This window comes from Tiliqua scincoides, chromosome 7 (assembly GCF_035046505.1).
Source record: "Tiliqua scincoides isolate rTilSci1 chromosome 7, rTilSci1.hap2, whole genome shotgun sequence".
Taxonomy (NCBI): domain Eukaryota; kingdom Metazoa; phylum Chordata; class Lepidosauria; order Squamata; family Scincidae; genus Tiliqua; species Tiliqua scincoides.
In genome coordinates this window covers 74,140,324-74,161,524 of record NC_089827.1, presented here as the reverse complement: position 1 = coordinate 74,161,524, position 21,201 = coordinate 74,140,324, and positions in this window count along the sequence as shown.

The following is a 21,201-nucleotide window of genomic DNA, read 5'->3' as shown; positions in this document are numbered from 1 at the left end:
AATTGTGTTATTATAACTGCAACCTTTCTGCCTAAGCCCTGCCAGCAGGAAAGGGCAGGTTATGCTGGCTACAGCAATTGTCTCTCTACTCAGATCTTGAACTGCAATTTTAAAAACAATGCCTTTATTTAAATGTGAGAACAGGGAAAAATAACTTGGTGTTTCTCAACTGATTTATATTGGGGAAAAACTGAACAATGACACAATGACAATTTTGTTTCTCAAAATGTGGGTTGGGACCCACTAGGTGGGTTGCGTGCCAATTTCAGGTGGGTCCCCATTCATTTCAATATTCTATTTTTAATCTATTAGACTTGATGCTACCATGCTATGTGACTGCATTTAGGGAAATTTTACAGACTTTTACTTTTAATAAGCTACTATGTGTATTCTTTTAACAATGATAGTCAATGGGACTTACTCCTGGATAAGTATGAGTAGGATTGCAGCCTAGGATTGTCAAAAATTTTCTTGCTTGATGATGTCACTCCTGGTCATAACATCACTTTCAGTGGGTCCTGACAGATTTTCATTCTAAAAAAGTGGGTCCCAGTGCTAAATGTGTGAGAACCACTGACACAGAGGGTTATGTGAATCTTTATCTCAAATACTTTATGAAGTCAACACATGCAAGAGAAAAATATTATGTTCTTTTGGTTCTCTGGGAATTTTTCACTGCCCTTTGACAGGCTGCAATGTTCTGTCTTTGTGAGGAAGAGGGAAATGTTCTAAAGGAGTTACAGCTTATTTATTTGTAGATTGATCCATTGTGTGCATAACCAGAGATGGGCAAATCCAGTGTGGTTTGATTTGAGTCAAGTCACAAGTCCCCACCCCCTTTGACTTGACTCGAGTCGTAACAGGCAGACTTTCTGAGTCATCCAAAATGTTTTGGGGATGTCATGGTGTGGGGCAACTGCCTTTCCCCTTAAGATGGATTAAGTTGGTTGTTGCCTACCCAGGTGTAGTGTATTAGAGAATAAAACCTAGGCGTGGGTGCCTGAAGAGACAGGACAGCAGGAGGAAGGGAGCTGGGGGTTAACAGTTTTTATACTGAAATGCTGAGAGCCCTGTAAGATGGTAATTTTAGCCTCTTTTAGTTATATGATCTTTTCTTGTTTTTAGCTACTGTAATTCATGTAAATATGTTTTTTGGAGCAATTGAAGCTCCCTTAAAGTTATAATAAAAATCTTATACATGAAAATTGAGCACAATAATTGATCAAGGAAATGTATGTTAATAGGACCTGGGGCTTGAAGGAAGCAAGATAGAAAACATTGCCCTTGGGCGTTTGTAGAGGAGGGTGTAAGTGGAGGAGGGTTAAATCCGGTTTGACTTGGGAATCTCCCCTGGTCCATCCCTACCCCAAGGGTGATGTTTGTGACAGGGGACTCTAAAAGACTCAAGTCCTGAGTCCTTTTCTGTTAATAACTCAGCTGTAGCTCCACTGAAAAAAAAACAGAGCTGCTGCTGGTGTGTGTATGTGAGTTCTCTTTATGTTTGTGAGTTCATGTATGTATGTCTGTGTGTATGTGAGTTCTCTCTGACACTCCCCTGATGTCTCCATCCCATCGGTAAACAAGGCAGGAGAGGGTGGGACAAGCTGCATGAAAGTGAGGACAGAAGCAGCAAGAAGGAGGAGGGTCAAAAGAAGCAGCTGGGAAGCTTACCAGTATGACTCCATCCTTTGCAGCACTACTCAGAAATAATCCCATTGTGGCCGGTCATTCAATGAGCCTGCTGGAGCCATGCCATTTCTCCTAGACGGTAAGAACTGCCTCCTCTCCACCTTCTCCCCTCACTCGTCCAGGGGAAAAAACCTACCAAGCTTGTGTAAATATAAAATATAAATGTTTGTCTTTTTTTTTCTGATGGTTCCCCCCCCCCAATTCCATCAATGACAGGTAGTGGGGGGCAAGTGAAGGTTGGATCTCATAACTCAAGCCTTGAGGCTATTTGTTAGGGCTGCCTGAATATGACAGATGGATTGAGTTTTTTGTAAACAAACAAAATGCCCGATCTTGTCTGATCTCGGAAGCTAAGCAGGGTCAGGCCTGGTTAGTACTTGGATGGGAGACCGCCTGGGAATACCGGGTGCTGTAGGCTTATACCATAGTCTTTCGAGACTGAAGGTTGCCAACCAAAATATTAGTTGTAAACAAATAATATTTTTTTCTTTTTGATCACCTTTCTTATAAGTCTTGTAAAGCTATTCCCCTGGGGGCTGGGGATAAGAATAGGCCCTCAGTTTGGCTGTACTTGTCGTAAGAGGCAACTAAACAGCCACCGGGTAGATGGGACTCGTCAGCCTGGGTAGGCAGCTCATCTGAGAGAAAGAAAACTCTGATCCCAAACCTCCACTGCCTTGTGGCTACATCCAGTTATGGAAAGGGCTTCAGGAGTCAACCTCGAGGCAAAATCCGGAGTCCCTGAGGCAGTTTGTGGCTGAACACAGTCACGTTCTGGCAATTCCTGCGACGCTGCTGGAACCAACCGTATTGGCCTCTGCCTTTCCATTGGACCATTTCAGCGACATGGAGAGGGGGGATTTGCTGCATGGGTAACAGTCTATCCTCCAAATCTACTTTACCCAGGCTTCGCGCACTGGAGAGGACACTCTGTTCCAGAGCCACCATTCAGAGCGTGACACCATAGTCTTCCGAGACTGAAGGATGCCAACACATGTAAAGCTAGATAGAATACCATTTTCAAAAGTGTGTCCCCATGCTAAAAAGTTTGAGAACCACTGCCAGAAGACTGTCATACTGGTAATGCAACTGTGCTAGAAGGCTGTGGTACTGGACATGCAACTATCTTACACTGGGGAAAGTCACTACCACTATCAGCTCCTTTAAGATTCTGCAGAAAACACGTCAAGGCTACCTGGTTCATGTGGGATTTGTGTGTAAGGGGGGAGGGGAGATTATGTTGTACTTAAAATGGGAGAGTTTGGGGACTACAGAATATCATCCAAGATAGGGCTTCCCAGCAGGAGGAACAAAAAGGCTAGCAGAAAGTTAGTGATCCATTTAAAACAACTCCTCAACTACAATAAATGCTGTTTTAATACAATCATTTTGACCTCTCAGATTCTTTTACACCATGGTGTGGTTGGCCAACACTCAATGGATCACATTTTCTACATCTCCTGCAGATAATTTGATTTTTAAAAAATAAGAATAACAAAAGCCCTTAGCAGTGAAGGCTTAGCTTCTCTTCTTTCCCCTTCAGGAAGGTAATTAGGAAAAGAAACCCGCACTTGCCGATAAGCTTGCACTAAATTGGTCAAGGAGCTGGTGGCAGCTGTTATCTGGGGAAAACCTTACATTTGTCCTGGTGACTGGTGCTGTTGATAGAATACTGGCTAGCTGCAGCATTTGTTAATAACCTGAAGATAACTACTGTGCAAACACATGCCAGCAAATAGTACCTATAAAATGGTTTTGGATATTGTGCTGCTTAAAGGCTCTATGATATTCTACAGGGTAAAGCTTATATATTCTGGAGAAATGAAAATGGGTCTCAAAAGGGGGGGGAGGCTTAAGAGGGTTTGTTTGTTTTGAAAGTTTACAGGTGTTGCAAAAGAGCAAGAGCCAGTGGAAACATATGCTGCATTTGCTACCCAAGAGAAGCAAAGTGAACTAGATTGATTCAGACCAAACTTAGATTGGTCTAAGGTAGTGGTTCTCAAACTTTTAGCACTGGGACCCACTTCTGAGAATGAGAATGTCAGGACCCACACCAGAAGTCATCAAGTAGGAAAATTTTTAAAAATCCTAAACTGCAAAGTTTTTTTAAACGTTTAGAAATCCTAGGCTGCAATCCTACCCACACTAACCCAAGAGTAAGTCCCATTTACTACTGTTGTTAAAAGCATATCGAGAGCATTTCTTTACTCAGCATGTGTTCAGTCTGTGGAACTCCTTGCCGTAGGATGTGGTGACGGCATCTGACCTGGATGCCTTTAAAAGGGGATTGGACAAGTTTCTGGAGGAAAAATCCATTACAGGGTACAAGCCATGATGTGTATGTGCAACCTCCTGATTTTAGAAATGGGCTATGTCAGAATGCCAGATGCAAGGGAGGGCACCAGGATGAGGTCTCTTGTGATCTGGTGTGCTCCCTGGGGCATTTGGTGGGCCGCTGTGAGATACAGGAAGCTGGATGAGATGGGCCTATGGCCTGATCCAGTGGGGCTGTTCTTATGTTCTTAAACTACAATTCCCAGGAGGCCTTGCAGGTCTCTTGTTGTCTGGTGTGCTCCCTGGGGCATTTGGTGGGCCGCTGTGAGATACAGGAAGCTGGACTAGATGGGCCTATGGTCTGGTCCAGTGGGGCTGTTTTTATGTTTCTTATGAGAGTAGCCTGTTAAAAGTACAGATCTTTAACATTCCTTGGTAGCCTCAAGTCTTATATATTAAAAAAATAAAATATTGAAATGAATGGGGACCCACCAGAAATGGGCTCGCAACCCACCTAGTGGGTCCCGACCCACAGTTTGAGAAACATTCATCAAAGGCTTATTTGCATTGAGTTGTAACCATCATAGTCAAAACTGTTTGAAAAGATGGCAGCAGCAAATTACACAACTAGGCCAATGTACATGTTATGAGGGACGTGTGCCATGAATCTGGGGAATGAGGCATTCAGGGGAAGGTTCTCCCCCTGCTAAAAATAGTGAGCAGGAGGCAGGGCTGCCATTGGGGGCAAGGCATCAAGGTGTGCAAAAGCCTCTCTCCCCCGTCTCCTGCTGTGGTTTCAGCCCCTTTTGTGTGTGTCCACTTCCCCACTTTCACATGCTACTTAGGAAAAAAAAAATCCCCAAAATACAAATGAATTTTTTGCACTGTGGTCCTAATTCAAATAGTGTTTAGCGACTTTTCATGTTCCAAGAATCTTAAGGCTGCAATCCTATCCGTACTTTCCTGAGAGTGAGCCCCATTGAACACAACAGGACTTACTTTGGTGTAGACATGCATCAGATTGTGCCCTAAGTAGTTCTCTAATTCAGTTGACACCTTGAAATGGAAGCAGAATGGAGGTTTTGCTTACCAGGCTGCAATTCCATTATTCTGGTTTGTTTCTAAGAGCTTAAACTAGAGTCTCTGCCTGTGCCTTAGAGGCATCTGAAATAAAATGTTCAGTAATAAGTATAGTATGTGGGGCTTCCAGCCTTCAAGGATTGAAGAATGGTGCTTCTGTGTGGTTGTTTTCCAATGTTTGTTAAATGGCCCTCAGTCATAGAATTCCCTTTATTCATATTACTTGGCACATACTTTCCATGCTAATGACTAAAACTTCATCAAGATACATGGAACAAATTTTCCCATGTTTTGACAGCTGGGTGACAGTTCTGGGAAGGGCAGCTGTAATCAATCAAGGCCAGTGGAGACTCTGATGGACACCTGAGCTTCATTTGAACTTGATGGGACTTTGAATGGACATGGACTGAAGAGATGGCTCAGCTGAGCCTAATTTGGACTTAATGAGGGGCTAACAAGGTAGCTCACAGCTGAGCTGCATTTTGGATAATGGGCCATCCAAGGATAAAAGGCAGCTTCAGAAGGAGCTCGGAGCTGCCTGACCAAGAGCTACTCTGACTCAGACCAATGGTATCTTGGACCCAGACCTACAGGACATGGATGGACCAGGACCTACAGGGGAAGGGGACTGCCAGGACTCTGCTGGAGGACACAGAAGAGAGGACTGCTAGGACCCTACTGAAGGAAACACTCTGCTGGAGAGGATACAGAGGAGGGACTCTGCTGCAGAAGACTGGACTATGCTTTGGGAGTTGAGCTGGAGGGGAGGCTTTGGACCTTTACCCACTAACCTAAGTGGGGTTTTGGGGAGGGAAAGCCTCTGGAGAAGAGGACTTGCAGGGAATAAGTGTTTGTAGCATAAATTACTATTAATTGCTTAAACTGGTAAGGAGTTCTAGGCATTCTTTTGCACACCACAGCTGCTGTTCTTTGAAGAAGAAAGGGTCAATTAGCCAAAAAGTGGGCGTTAGAAGGCAGTTGGAATATTTGGGCAAGACAAACTGGCATAGTCGGCAGGATAGGGAAAATAGGATAAGACACACCCTTATGTGGGAGTAACCCCATTGAACACAGTGAATCTTACTTCTGAATACATAGGGTTGCACTGGTTGGCAACCTTCAGTCTCAAAAGGCTATGGTATAAGCCTACAGCACCTAGTATTCCCAGGTGGTCTCCCATCCAAGTATTAACCAGGCCTGACCCTGCTTAGCTTCCAAGATCAGACAAGATCAGGCATCTGCAGGGTTGCACTGTTAAATTGCAATTCTAAGCACACTAACTGTGCCATCTTACGCGTGACCACTCGGAAATAAACCCCATTTTATTCAATGGGGCTGATTTCCAGGAAAGTAGACCTAGGATTACAGCCTTACCTAGGAGCAAGTGTTATTGAACTCAGTGTAAGTGTCACTGAGTGGAACTTGTGCTGTGCACCATTTCAAATATCATCTCCCACATGACTGCCTGTCCCAGGGGTGTCAAACTTCTTTCAGAGAAAGGGGCAAGGTCAGCATTCATGGCATCTGCTGAGGGCCGCAAGTGACATCATTAAGCAGAAAGTGACACAATTAAGCGGATGATGGCCAGAAATAGGTACTTTGTTCTCACATAAAAACTCATTAGCTGCAAATGACAGAAGAGAAAATGTGCAAACTTTGTTCATATTTTCAAAATAGGAGAGTCCAATTATCTTGCTGGGAGAGCCCAATTATAATGGGGGTTGGATAAATTTCTTCCGGGGACCGTATTCAGCCCATGGGCCTTACGTTTGGGTCTATAAAATCCTTCAGAGAGGTCCTCTTGTGAGGTTTCGAGGCTTGGCTGGTGGCAAATCTTGAGATGACTTTTTTCAGTGGTGGCACACACAGTGTGGCTCTCCAATGTGAGATGTGGTTGCCACCTTCCTTGTTCAGATTCTTGCACCAGTCAGAGAAGCAGCCAACATGCGCAGGATAAGGTTTAAAGCATACACTTCTTAGAACAACCTGCAGTTTGTTGTTGATCCATATTCTGCAAACTGTGCTTTGTTCAAACTGTAATTCCTTAACAAACTTGTCCTCCGACTATGAGATTATGTACAAATTATAAAATCTGAAGTGTCCTGGTCTCTTTCGTTTTATCATTTTTAAAGCACAGCATGTCTACCAAGTCTGAGATCCACAAATTAATTTTAATTAAGCCAAGTTAGGTGATTAAAATCCAAAGGACTAGAATACCTGAAGCAATTGTACACTTGGCTCTGGTTTAGATCTTGGAGCCCTTGTGCTATCTGAAGACTTGCTAATTTTAATAAGGCTTCTGTAGGCAGAAATTTTTGAATACTGGACTATATTATGGACATATAGAACCACATGACTGTTAGTACTTGATCTTTTTCACAAAAGAAATTTTATTCTTGGAAATGAATATTTTCTGAACTATCTTACTTTTTAATATGTTTCAACAGTCCTGCAATCTTTCACCTTATTTGGTTTCACTGGAGTTCCCTGAATATCACCCAATGTACCACTTCCAAAATTCCAAACAATGCACTTTTTTGCCTGTGTGTTTTCAACATGCACACAAGGTCGATCTGTGAACTCCTTGCCACAGGATGTGGTGATGGCGTCTAGCCTAGACGCCTTTAAAAGGGGATTGGACAAGTTTCTGGAGGAAAAATCCATTATGGGGTACTAGCCATGATGTGTATGCGCAACCTCCTGATTTTAGAAATGGGCTCTCTCAGAATGCCAGATGCAAGGGAGGGCACCAGGATGAGGTCTCTTGTTATCTGGTGTGCTCCCTGGGGCATTCGGTGGGCCGCTGTGAGATACAGGAAGCTGGACTAGATGGGCCTATGGCCTGATCCAGTGGGGCTGTTCTTATGTTCTTATGCAAATATAATTAAGCCCATCTTTGATACCAGCAGAAAGAATGTTCTAACAGTACTGGCCTTTATAGGTTAAGAGCTTGCATTTATTCAAAACAGAAGTGCTTTATACTGTTTGGAGGGGAAAAATAAAATTGGTCCCATGTTGAGAATTTCATGCATTCTCTTCTTTAGAGCTGGGCTGAAAGTCCCTCAGAAAGATAGTTTGAAATGGAAGCAATCAGGTTCTGCTGTGCTGGCAAGTCTAGCTATAATGAAACATACCTGCTGTACAGTGTATTAAAACAGGTTATTTGGTGTTTGGAGATTCCGTTGTGTTTCATTTTCCTTACATGATGCAGAGAGCTGGATTATACTTTTGCGTAAATCATTCTTTTCATTCTTCTGATCATACTGACTCATTGTTGATTTCCTAGTTTTGTAACATCAAATACTTTAAAAATTACTAATACTAGAACCATATTAGGTCAACCGTCCGGCAAATATGTACATCAGTGGCATAGCTAGAGAGGGTGCAAAGCATTAAGTTTTGCAGGGAGCCTCACTGCAGCATGCAAGAGGTGCCTCCCCCTCCACAGCCAGGTGTTCTGCCTCTTTTACTCCCCCTACCTGGAATGGCTTCAAAGGGGAGGGGAAGGGGCCCCTTACACACTGCAGTGAAGCTCCCTGCAAAACTTCATGCTTTGCACCCCCTCTAACTATGCCACTGATGTACATCATAATTTATATCCTGCCTTTCCTCACAATGGGCGCCTGTCTTGCCACAGCTCCTCCCCACTGGGCCTTGTGCCCGCTTAAGGCTAATTAGTTTCCCGTGTGCAACTCACCAGTGCAGCAAGCAAAAGTCAGAGTCCAGTTCCAGTCCACAGATTCCAAGTAAACCAGTCCAATCAATGAGAGTTGCCAATTCAGAGTCCAGAGCCAATAAGCCAAGTTAGAGTCCGAGGTCAGGTTCCAGGTAAGTCAGTCAAATCAGTCAGGGTATCCAAGTCAAAGTCCAAAGTCAATACGCCAAGTCACAGTCCGAGGTCAGATTCCAAAGTCATTCAGTCAGACTCCTTCCACAAACCCTTCCTGCCTCAGGTGCTCCTTATATCCCTGAGGGCCCTATTGCCTTCAAGTGGCTGCAGCTGTGCGGCACACTCTGCTGGATGCCCAGGCCTTACCCTTAAAGGGGCCACTGCTGACACCACATCTACCTCCTCCCCAGATCTTCCAGGATTCCAATACAGCGCCCAAGGCAGCTAGCAAATATCAACCAACATGCCATAAGTGCAGACTATTATAAAGCTACAAACATGCAAGATTATACCATAATAAAAATAAAACACACAGTGCACACCCCATAGAGAACTCACAGCACATATAAAACACAAAGGTGCTAAAAATCCGAAGAAGCGACATAAAATAATCGGCATAACATCATCTATTAAATCACAGTTGGGCAAGATATGAACAGCCAGCAAAAGATCACCAATACAAGTGGTACACAGTAAACAAACATACCCAAGGCCCATTTCATTACCCACCCTCACTACATGGAGATACAAAATACAAATATAAAAGTTTACCAGTTCAGGTAGATAAGCAAAATATATGGTTTAATCACAGCGATGACAGATATGACTCGCCTAACTCAAAGGAAAGGGGATAAGAAGCCATATCTTTTAAAAGGATTTGTCGGAACACAGCTTGAATTTTTAAATGTGGTTGTGTTCTTAAAAAAAAACAAAAAAACCAAACTCCCCAAATGTCATTGCCCTCCCAGTCCTAACATAATTTTGGGTTTGCTCCACTCTCAGCATTTTATTTTTACTGCAAGTCTATACCTAAAGGCTTTTCCAGGTGGCAAGAAAATTATTTTTATTATTTATTTTATTTTATTAATTTATACCCTGCCTTTTTGCCCAACGGGCACACAAGGCGACTTACAACACTTTAAAAATACAACATTAAAAACAATCATTAACAACAATTTACAATAATTTAAAAAATCTAAAAACAAACAAACCCCGTGGATTTTCATATAAAAACAGGTACGCCAGCCAGCCTGTCAACAGTTAAAAGCTTTTTGAAATAAAAAGGTCTTCAGTCCACGCCGAAACGTTAGCAACGAGGGAGCAGTTGCTAAGTTCTCAGTTCTAAGGGGAGGTTATTCCACAGTTCGGGGGCCACCACCGAGAAGGCCCTCTTCCTGGCCGCCGCCCCTCTCACATCTCTTAGTGGCGGCACAGTCAAAAGGGCCCCCCCAGATGATCTAAGAGCACGGGCAGGATTGTAGGGAAGGAGGCGGTCCCTCAAATACCCCGGACCCGAGCCGTAAAGGGCTTTAAAAGGGCATCTAAAAAATTAGATGCCAACATGATTATTGTCAGTACCATCAGTGTACATTCTTTACCTGGGAGGACAGGTCCCTGAACTGAGACACTTACAATCTAGATACAACAGTAGAAGGGAGGATGGAGGGAGACCAATATACAGGTGGCCTCTTTATCCACGGATCCGGCATTCATGAATTTGCCTTACTGTGAAGGCAGAACCCCTAGATCCTCCCCTCCTGCAGACCTCCCAGATGCAACACGAACCTCATTCAAGTCGCGCCTGGGAGATTTTCGGAGTGGCCGTGCGCCAGTGTGCCAGAAGCTGCCCAGAGGCTTCTGAACACGACTTTTGATTTCGCTGTTTTTAGAAAGGGGCCAGGTGGTATTCCAAGCCTCAGAGAGGCCGTGCACAGTGGTATGCAGCCTCTCCGAAGCTCCAGATTCCGGTTGCGTTAGAAGCCCAGGTGGTCCAAAAATCACGGATTTGATTATCCACGGTTTTTGGTATCTGCAGGGGATCTGGGAATGGATCTCCCTTGGATGCCAAGGCACCACCTGTACAATGGTTTGAGTTGCACATATTTAAGTTTAGTTAGGAAAAGAGGGCATACCATGGTTGCAATATGGCATCCCTGCAGGAAGGAATCCTGGAGAAATACTCTAATTGGGGTTGCAGTTAATGTTCTCCAGTGTACTCCAATCTCTGGAGAATTTTAGAAAAGAAAGAGAGCAAAAGGGATCCATGAAATTGCAGAAATTACCGGGAGAGGTATAGTTACCGGGAGAGGTATAGTAAGGACTGTGATACCTGTCAGTTACTATACAACAGACAACTGCGGGCCCAATCCTACCCAACTTTCCAGCTCCGGTGCAGCCGTAATGCAGCCCCGAGGTAAGGGAACAAATGCTCCTGTACCTTGAGGAGGCCTATGTGTCTGTCCCCCCACCGTAGGATGCAGTGCACACACCATAGATATAACTGCACTGGCCCGGGAAAATTGGATAGGATTGGGCTCTGCATCATTTGATTCAATGTGGCTTAATTGCACGAGTTCTCCATAGAGGAGATCCTTTGGGATCATTTCGGGATAGAAAATTATTTATTGGAGAATATAATTTATTGACAGGAGTCAATATGCATGTCCGCTCAGAAGTGAATCCTATTGAATCTAATGGGACTTGTGCCTCAGATAAAGCACTGCAATCTTAAAATTTTTAATACTGTTGGGATGTGCCTGTGGAAAGGCAACAAAATAAATAAAATATTTTTATAGTGAGGTGGGATATGGTGTGTGCACATACATCTCATAGGAATATTCTTTTTTCCCACAAAAATCTGTTAATATTCCAAAATACTTCGTTCTTGCGTAAGACCACTGGAATGCCCCCTTCTATCCTAATGGGACTCCAGAATCAGAACTGAGGGAATCTGCTGATCCCTATAAAGATTCCTGGTTGATCAGGATATTACTTTGATGACAAATTGATTGGCCATGTGGTCAAAGTGCTAATGGAATTGTGGGTTGTTGTTTTTTTCCCCCATGACCGATATAGCTTTGAGATATCCTATCTGTACCTTCTTTGGCCATGAGGATACAATCATAATTCCTAGTGAAGAATCTATTAAAGAATGAATTATAGCACCCATGCAGGAACGGTGAAATCTTTTAGAACACATAATTCAGAGTATAGAAAAGTGCAGGTCTATACGTTAAGGCTGACGTATGGAGGCCGTTCTAAATTATTCCGCACAGAAGTCTTATAGTAACTGCCAGTGTGCAACGACTGGACATAGACCAAGTCATTTAAACATTGTTTAATTAAAACATACTTTAGCACATTTTAGTGTATTGATCTTTGTAAGCAAACTTGGGAAAATCATATTTTTATTTTATTTTTTCACATTTTTTTAATACCACCCTTCCTCCAAAGAACTCAGGGCAGTGTACACAGCTGCTTCCCTCCTTTTGTCCTCACAACGATCCTGTGAGGTAGGTGAGGCCAAGAGAAAGTGATTGGCCCAAGGTCACCTAGGAAGCTTCATGGCTGGGGGGGGGGGGTTGAACCTAAATCTTCTAGGTCTAAGTCCTCTTCCCAAACTACTACACCACCCTGGCTCTCCCTGCTATTTTTAAAGGCAAGATGTCAATGCATAAAATAAATAAAAAAGAATTCCGGTGGCACATGAATTAACACACCACCGGTGTTTCCCCTGCCCCCGCATGAGGCACAGAAGGGGCCAGCCCCACAGCCTATTGGCTGAGGGCTAATTGGATTGGGGCCATGTGCAGGCTGCACAGGGGAGCCCACTCAGTCGGTAACAGGCAGCGATCCCCCACCTGCCCACCCTTTGGCAGTTTGAGACTAGCTGGTCGACAACTGGGGCCAGGTAGGAATTTTTTGCCATCAGCCTAATTGGCATGTTGGTTGGTGGTTTTTTCGCCTACCCCAGACTGTGGAGTTAGGGGCGGAGTTGGGGTTTCCATAGGTCTTGTTGGTCACTTTAGGCAGGTGTCATGCGGGTTTGGGGTAGGTAAGGTCATCTCGGTGTACACCGCAGGGTGGCAAGGGCCGGGTGGACTCCACACTTGGTCATGCTGGCATTCCTGGCTGTTTGATGCAGGCTGGATGAACCTCGGCCTGGTGGCAAAGGCGCATCGCGGGTTTGCTCAGGTGGCTTGAGGTAGCCTGCCACCCTGGCCCTTCGGGGTGACAACGAAGGGTCACCCTGGCTTGTACTGATGCTGCCCAGAGTCGGGTGTGGTCACCCAAATTGTTATAGGGGGAAGTAGATGGGCAGCTCCATTTCCCCCATGTAGAACCCGCCTGACTTATTTGTTAGGCTCTGTTGCAATCTTAAGTGTACTTAAATAGTTAATAAAGTGGCCCTTTGTACCATATGCCCTTGCCTGTGTCTTTATTGGGGGGTGCTGGGTAATAACTAATTTCCCCGCACCCATGCAAATGTTTCCCTAGAAATGTTTGAGTTAATGTGGCTATAAGTCAATCCTCTCTGCCTCTTGACAGAGGTTATTCACATAACCTGCACACTGTTGTCTTTTAGTGTAATTTTAACTGCTATTTTAGCCTTGTTTAAATCTGCTGTTGCTTTAATTTTGCACTTATTTTTTACTTTTTTAGTGTTGGTTGTTGGCATCCTTCAGTCTCGGAAGACTATGGTGTCGCGCTCTGAATAGCGGTTCCGGAACAGTGTCCTCTCCAGTGCGCGAAGCCTGGGTACAGTAGGTATGGAGGATAGGCTGTTACCCATGCAGCAAATCCCCCCTCTCCACATTGCTGAAATGGTCCAATGGAAAGGCAGAGGCCAATACTGTTGGTATTGGCCAAGGCAGAGGTTGGTTCCAGCGGCGTCGCTGGAGTTGCCAGAACATGGCTGTGTTCAGCCATGAACTGCCTCAGGGACTCCGGCTTCTGATTTTGCCTCGAGGTTGACTCCTGAAGCCTTTTCCATAACTGGATGTAGCCACAAGGCAGTGGAGGTTTGGGATCAGAGTTTTCCTTCTCTCAGATGAGCTGCCTTCCCAGGCTGACGAGTCCCATCTACCCGGTGGCTGTTTAGTCGCCTCTTACGACAAGTACAGCCAAACTGAGGGCCTATTCTTATCCCCAGCCCCCAGGGGATTTTTAGTGTATGACGTATGTATTTTTTAAAATAGAAAAGCAGTCTATTTTTTTTTTCTGAATGAATACACAGTAGTGCAGCTGAAACATGGGGATAAGTGGCCTCTACTCAGTGATATGGGAACTGGTTGCATTTTGTTAGTGCCTTGTATAGGGCTAGTTCACACACACACAGAACAAGCACTAGTGTCCAAACAAGGTGTGGATGGTGCAAGCTTCATCCAGTGTCATGCCCAGAAGGGGTGACACCACACCACACCACATGAGCCTCCATTTGGTGATCTTCAGCCCAATCCAGGCCCAACCGCCTCACACTCTTGCTGACGAATGTGTTTTTGCCGCTCACCGGTGAGAACATGACTAGGCCCTGAGTGAGCTGAAGATCACCAAATGAAGGTAGTCCAGAGGCTGACTTTTGTATTCAAAGCAATGAGATAGCCTGGAAGGTTGGGGGAGATGTGATTATGTCATGACCTCACCCCCAAGCTTCTGGAATGCTGAGCTTCTCCAGGTACGCCCAGCACCTGGTGACACCCAACACAGGGACACACCTGAGGGCATGTATTCACTTTCATTGGGAAGAGTCTTACCGACACATGGTGCTCACATGCCTCACCTAAAACCTAGCATGTGTTTTGGGGTATGTGGGAACTTCCTGTCTGCAAACATGGAAGAGGGGATTGTATACCCAGAGCCGTTGCTCCGGCGGCTACACTGGCTGCCGGTTCTGTTCCGGGCCCAATTCAAGGTGCTAGTTTTGACTTTTAAAGCCCTTTACGGCTCGGGTCTGGGGTATTTGAGGGACCACCTCCTTCCCTACAATCCTGCCCGTGCTCTTAGATCATCTGGGGGGGCCCTTTTGACTGTGCCGCCTCTAAGAGATGTGAGGGGGGCGGCGGTCAGGAATAGGGCCTTCTCGATGGTGGCCCCCGAACTGTGGAATACCCTCCCCTTAGAACTGAGAACTGCTCCCTCGTTGCCAACGTTTCGGCGTAGACTGAAGACCTTTTTATTTCAAAAAGCTTTTAATTGTTGACAGGCTGGCTGGCATTCTTGCTTCTTGCTTTTTATATGAAAATCCACAGGGTTTGTTTGTTTTTAGATTTTTTAATTATTGTAAATTGTTTTTAATGATTGTTTTTAATGTTGTATTTTTAAAGTGTGTGTAAGCCGCCTTGTGTGCCCGTTGGGCAAAAAGGTGGGGTATAAATTAATAAAATAATAATAATAATAATAATAATAATAATATACATGTTATGGCATGTTTCTATAAATGCGTGAGCTAAGACCACAGCACAATATCCTATGCTTTCAAAATTCACTCGCACAAACGTGAAGACAGCATTCCATGCTTGATCAACCATACAAACTGTATGCGTTTCAGCACTAGGGTGACTTAAAAAGCGTCAACTGGATGCTGGAAACCTTTGGCCTGTCAAGCACCTTGAGACTGACATATCGGTTTTTCCCAAGGTTTATTAAGGAAGGCAGAGCACAGCGGTGATTAGCCAAGCAAAGTTGTCTAATATATTCCAGCAATTTAGTCGGCTGAAAAAACAAGAGCGTTGATTGGCTCAAGGTAACAATCTGTCTCTATAATCTGCCTAATGAATGAGACAAGTGCTAAATTATTTGGAATTTATGTGAATAAATGATTCATGAAGGAACGCATCCCTTTAATGTGGCATAAAGCTGCAAGCCAGCTATTGTGCGAGCCAATGACCCATGAACCCAGGCAAACAAAAGCATTTTTGCCTCACTCATTTTGACAGTTCAGAAAATAGAGCCCATTCACCCAACTGCTACCTTAATTGACAGATATGTTTCGATTTGGAGGATGTATTTTTTTTTTTTAATTCCTACAAACCCGTCTCAATGTACGGTTGGATCATGCCAAAGAAGCAGCACAGCAATTAAGAAACCTCATTCCATTGTAATGCATTCAAGCTTTTGTTATAATTTAATGTATGGAAGCAGAATTTGACACAACAGTGTCAAAGTCTATCAAGGCTTTGCACTCTGATTACTTGAAGAGAGGAGTGGAAAAGCTAAGCTACTTATACTGATATCCTAGGGATCAGACAGAAATATTCACTGTGTGTAGGCACCAATGTAATGGTATTGTGTCTCCTTCGTTTTGCACTTCACAGGGATGGCAGCAGGAAAATGACTTTATTTGAGGGCTCTATAGGAGAACTAGAGGTCTGCAGCCCAAGAACTAGTTGGTGACTTCTGATAATAGTGTGACATTCAGTCTTGCAGCTCTTCTCCATATTCACTGCATCTTTAGGGTGCAATCCTAACTTGCACTGTGGCCAGCAGCGGCTTAGCCAGAGGCAAAGGGAAACTTTTCCCTTACTCCTGGGTAAGGGCTGCTGGCCCCAATGGGTCTCCTCTGATTTATGCCACATCCTGAGGTGGCACAAGTCCGAGGAGAGGGGAGTGGCTTGAAGTGGCTCCGTTCTCCCTGAGAATGGGGGTTGGGATCTGGCATAACTGCCGGATCCCAGCCCCACCTCCCTCTCCTTACCCGCCCACCCCTGGGACCGCCCATCGCCTTCCCTCCCCCCGCCCAGGAATGCTTCCCTCCCTCCTCTTCCCCGCCCCCCCACGCCTACCTTTTCCACTTGTGTCAGTGCAGGTGGGCCGACACAAGCAGCTGAGGGGAAGCTGGCACGGAGCCATGTCAGCCTCCGCAGGCCAGCGCTTCTTGGAGTGCCAGCCTGGCTTCCCTTCGAGGAGGTACAAATGTGTTTAATGACATGTTTGCGACCCTCCCAGGCCGGCCCAAGGTATTTGGGTCAGCCTAAGTACACTTTAGAATTGCGCCCTTAATTACTTAGGTCACCTTAGGCCAGATTGTCACAATATGCTGAAAAAAGCACAGTTGACAGAATTCCCTTGACAAATTTTAGATCGAAAATTTTCAGCCAGTGTGCCATGGCACATTGGTGTGCCGCAAAAGTTCCACAGGTGTACCGTAGGAATTTGAAGCATGGCCATTGAAAATTGCTGAAAATCTGGTTCTGCAGCTGTCCCGTCCAAATATTCCAACTCCCTTCTAATGCCCACTTTTTGGCTAATTAACACCCTCCTTTTCCAAAAACAGCAGCTGTGGTGTGCAAAGAAATGAACAGAACTCCTTATCAGTTGAGCAATTAACTGCTACCAACACACACTCTCCCTGCAAGTCCTCTTATCCAGAGGCTTTCCCTCCCCAAAACTCCACTTAACTCAGTGGGTAAAGGTCTGAAGCCTCCAGTCCAAGTCCAATCCAGTCTCCAAAGCACAGACCAGTCTTCCCAGTTCAGTCTTCTGCAGCAGAATCCCTCCTCTCTGTCCTCTCCAGCAGAGTGTCTCCTCCAGCAGGGTCCTGGCAGTCCTCTCTTCTGTGTCCTCCAGCAGAGTCCTGGCAGTCCTCTTCTCTGGTGCGTCTGTCCTGTAGGTCTGGGGTCAGGTAGCTTCTGGGTCAGGTAGCTTTGCTCCTTCTGAAGCTGCCTTTTATCCTTGTATGTCCCATTAAGTCCAAATTAGGCTCAGGTGAGCCATCTCTTCAGTCCATGTCCATTCAAAGTCCCATCAAGGTTAAATAAAGCTCAGGTGTCCATCCAGGTCTCCATTGATAGCTGTGGAGCCAGTCCTGCCCTTCCCAGAGCTGTCAAACAGCTGTCAAAACATGGAATCACTGTCAACACCACATCATCCACCTGATGACCTTCTGATCTTCCATTACAGCAGCTCTGTTTGTAGAACAACTGTTTGTAGTAATGAATTGCCTGTCAAGACAGTTTATTGCTACAGACAGCTGCCCTACAGACAGAGCGGCAGAACCCAGACAAGTCTCTGGGGAGCTGGAAGTGACATCACAAGAGTCGAGGACCACAGAGAAAACCATAGAGAAAACTCAGGCTGCAATCCTAACCTCACTTTCCTGGGAGTAATTCCCATTGAACACAATAGGACTTACTTCTGAGTAGACCTGGTTAGGATTGTGCCATCAGAAGAAAAATGTTGAAAATTGCTCGACTATACCTGACCTCTATGCTCCCTTGGTGCCCTTTACAATCTGCTCTCTTCCTCGCTGCCAACAATGCAGGGACTCTGGCGTCCATGCTCATCTGCAGTGCTGCCCCCAGTGCTGACCCCCGTTTCGTGCCTACAACCTGGAATGATTCCAAAGGGGAGGGGGAGGGAACTCTTCCATGGTGCATTTAGGTGCCTGCAAAATGGGCAGCCCGATCCTGAGCGGCTTGGTGCGCGGGGCTGCAGCAGTGCCAAAAATGGCTGCCGCCACATCCTGCGTGCTCCAGGCAGATGCCATCAGCTCCTCAGAAGGGGACTTTCATCCCCTTCCCCCTGGTAAAGCGAGTAGCCCCACAATGGGGCTACTCGATTCTACGGTGACCCAAAGGTCAGCCCAACACCAAGGCTCTGGATCCAGTTCAGCTTTGCTCAGTCCCACCTCCCTGCCACCCTGCTCCCACCCCCTCAGCACTCCTCCTCCCCACCCTCTCCCTACCCTCCCTCTGCCTCCCTCCTCCCCAGAACACCTCCTCCCTTCCTACCCCCACGCCTCCACCTACCTCTCCACTGCATGGCAGTCCGTGCAACCACTGAGAGGCAGAGCTCCAGTGCTTGCCTGATACTAGCCCAGCAGTGGCCTAGCATCGACAGAACACCAGCGCCATGGCCCACAAATGTGATTATTACGGGGCTGGGGCACCTTCCTTTTGAGGAAAGGCTACGGCGTTTGGGCCTCTTCAGCCTAGAAAAGAGACGCCTGAGGGGGGACATGATTGAGACATACAAAATTATGCAGGGGATGGACAGAGTGGATAGGGAGATGCTCTTTACACTCTCACATAACACCAGAACCAGGAAACATCCACTCAAATTGAGTGTTGGGAGAGTTAGGACAGACAAAAAAAAAATATTTCTTTACTCAGCATGTGGTTGGTCTGTGGAACTCCTTGCTGCAGGATGTGGTGACGGCATCTGGCCTGGATGCCTTTAAAAGGGGATTGGACAAGCTTCTGGAGGAAAAATCCATTACAGGTTACAAGCCATGATGTGTATGTGCAACCTCCAGATTTTAGAAATGGGCTATGTCAGAAGGCCAGATGCAAGGGAGGGCACCAGGGTGAGGTCTCTTGTTATCTGGCGTGCTCCCTGGGGCATTTGGTGGGCCGCTGTGAGATACAGGAAGCTGGACTAGATGGGCCTATGGCCTGATCCAGTGGGGCTGTTCTTATGTACCTTACAGCATGTTTGCAACAGTGCGTGCTGGCAGTTAGCCAGTGCACACAGTTTAGGATTGGGCCCTTAGTGCTTTGCACCCCCTCTAGCTATGCCACTGGATTGTATGGTGTCTTTTCTTCACTAATAAGAGTAAGGGGAAAACTCTTTGCATACAGTGTATTCTGCTTGATACAGGCAGACAATGAAAGAGAAAATGAACCACCTTTTATGTCTAGATCTGCCATTAGAAGGAGATGAGCAGGGAAGATATAATGCCAGGAGGTGCTTGCATGAGAAATACAATAAACTCTTTTCAGTCCTAATCTTGAGGAATGCGTTTGGTCATATTGTTTGCTCAACCCCAGACATAGTCACAAATGAGCAGAGCTTGGAAATCATTTCACAAAGGTATGATTAGAAGAGCTCTGTGACTTACCCGTCATATTTCCCGGAGTACGATAAAACTGTGACTTATGCATCATTTTAAAGATTACTCAAACGGTGTCATTTGATAGGTAAACACCACCCACATTCAGATATTTAGACAAATGCAGAAGATTTATTTTCTCCATGCCGTATACGTTGCTCGATAACAATCATAATGCATGTGGTGTGAGCACGTTTAATTGAATTAGACAGTCCCAGTAGACGCCAAAGAAGAAAAACTCCAGTGAATCCATGGTGGAATTAATTCCAGTGGATGGACTCTAAAGAGCTAGATGTTCCCAAGTGCATGACGAGCATGTCCAGTGGGATTTTGAATTTGGGTCTTTCCAATTCCAGTTACCATTTGCTCTTTAACTGCAGAGCTTCCAATCCAGGCCAAATTTGGGGAACCTTCCCTTGAACCGTGCTCCAGTCCGAGACCCCCTTGGACTCGGCTTGAACCTCAGAGCAGGCTCCTAGTACTGCGTCTCCAGGTTCCACCCAGTCTCACTGGATTAACTCCCACAACCAGTCCCCTTCTCTTCACCAGTCCCAATAATCCAGTCAGTTGTAACAGAGAGGATTTATTGAATATAGATTTAAAGAACAGACAGCACTGTGTCAGTCAAAGGTTTTAGAATTTAGGATAGAGCATGCCAATATAATACAACACTCAGCACTAATAAAACAATAAAGAGATAACTCCTAACTCTAACGATCACTCGCCAAAGTCTTAGATTTCCAAAGTCCAGTGTAACCCATCTTGCTGCAGTCAAGTTGGGTCCCTCTTGCCAGAATGGTCCAAGCTCAGGCCCCCTCAGCCAGAGGCAAAGCTGGAACAAAGAAAAGCTCTTTCCCCTCACCTTTATCGGTCTCCTGACCCACCCACCAATCAGAACTCGGTTCCAGCCAAACATTCTAGGGGTGGACGTGCCACAAGCCCTCTTACTCATGGTGGCATCCCCTCTCCCAACCTGAGAAGTTCACAGCTGTACCTTGTTGTTAATCAAGTTGGCCTTGAAGCCCACTTGGTAGTTGGTGCGGTATCGAAAGGCCCTGTGAAGCGGCCTCCTCCACAGTTTTCTCAGACCTAGAAGGCACTAATTGGAAGTTGGTTACAGCTGGGGCCTTGCACTCAGGCCTAGCAGCATGGCTACAAGCAGAAACTTTCCCTGTTCAGATGTTACCTGGTCCTCAATATTCACTTCTCTGTCACAAGGTAGCTTGTCTGTGGGCCTGCAGGGTCCCTCCTCCCAGTTCTCAAAGCAGCTCACTCTCCACCACTCTGCTGAGTAGTCTCCATTCAGTTAGTCATTGCCAATCCGTTGCCTACCAGCCTGTGAGTCAGTCTACCAGTTCATTTGTCCATCTGCCAGTCTGTTAATCCGTCTGTCCATCTTCCAGTCAGTCAGTTAGTCCTCTCGTCTTCCGTCCTCCAAACTTTCCTCCTTCTACTACCCACAAACTCTTCCTCTTGCAGGTGCTACTTCTATTCCTGAGGTCCCTGTTACCTTGAAAGTGGGTGCAGGTGCACAGCTCACTCACTGCATTCTGAGGTCCTGGTGTCAACCCCGTGCTTTTCAGGCATGTCAGAGCAAGGGGTCACTGTCAACACCACACCCTATCTCCTCGAGGGATCTTACATGTTTCCAACAAAATTT